Raw genomic sequence first — 479 nt, 5'->3', positions numbered from 1 at the left:
AAAATGCACAGTGATCAGAAACCCAGTTCTTCTCCCAGCTGCTGCCCATCCCCGTGATGCTGTGGCTGCAGACGCTGCCGGGGGCTCCATCCCACACACCCCACATCCCCGCTTCACCCCCTGCACCCCACACTACTGCCTCCTCTCCACCACAAATGCATGAGGAGCCGTTCCCGACCCATTCCTTCATCACCGATCCGTTCCTCTGGCTTTTTAACATCAAGAAGTTTTATGACTCTGCTCAGAAGCAAAAAACGAACCACCCGACCCCGCGACCCATCCAACCCAACCTCTCCGCCATACGTATCTCTGGTAAGGTGGGGTCTGATGGGTACAGATAAGGACGAGTTCCTGGCGCAACAGGTGTAAGGATCACAGACGATGATGGGAGGTGTTTTTCTAGCATTAAAAGCTCTTTCGAGCAGAAACTATGAGGAAGGGAAATAAGACTCTTGTTTTTTTTTTTTTTCCCCTGACAT

The sequence above is a fragment of the Meleagris gallopavo genome, chromosome 2 (genome assembly GCF_000146605.3).
Source record: "Meleagris gallopavo isolate NT-WF06-2002-E0010 breed Aviagen turkey brand Nicholas breeding stock chromosome 2, Turkey_5.1, whole genome shotgun sequence".
Lineage (NCBI taxonomy): Eukaryota > Metazoa > Chordata > Aves > Galliformes > Phasianidae > Meleagris > Meleagris gallopavo.
Note: the sequence above shows the minus strand (reverse complement) of the source record.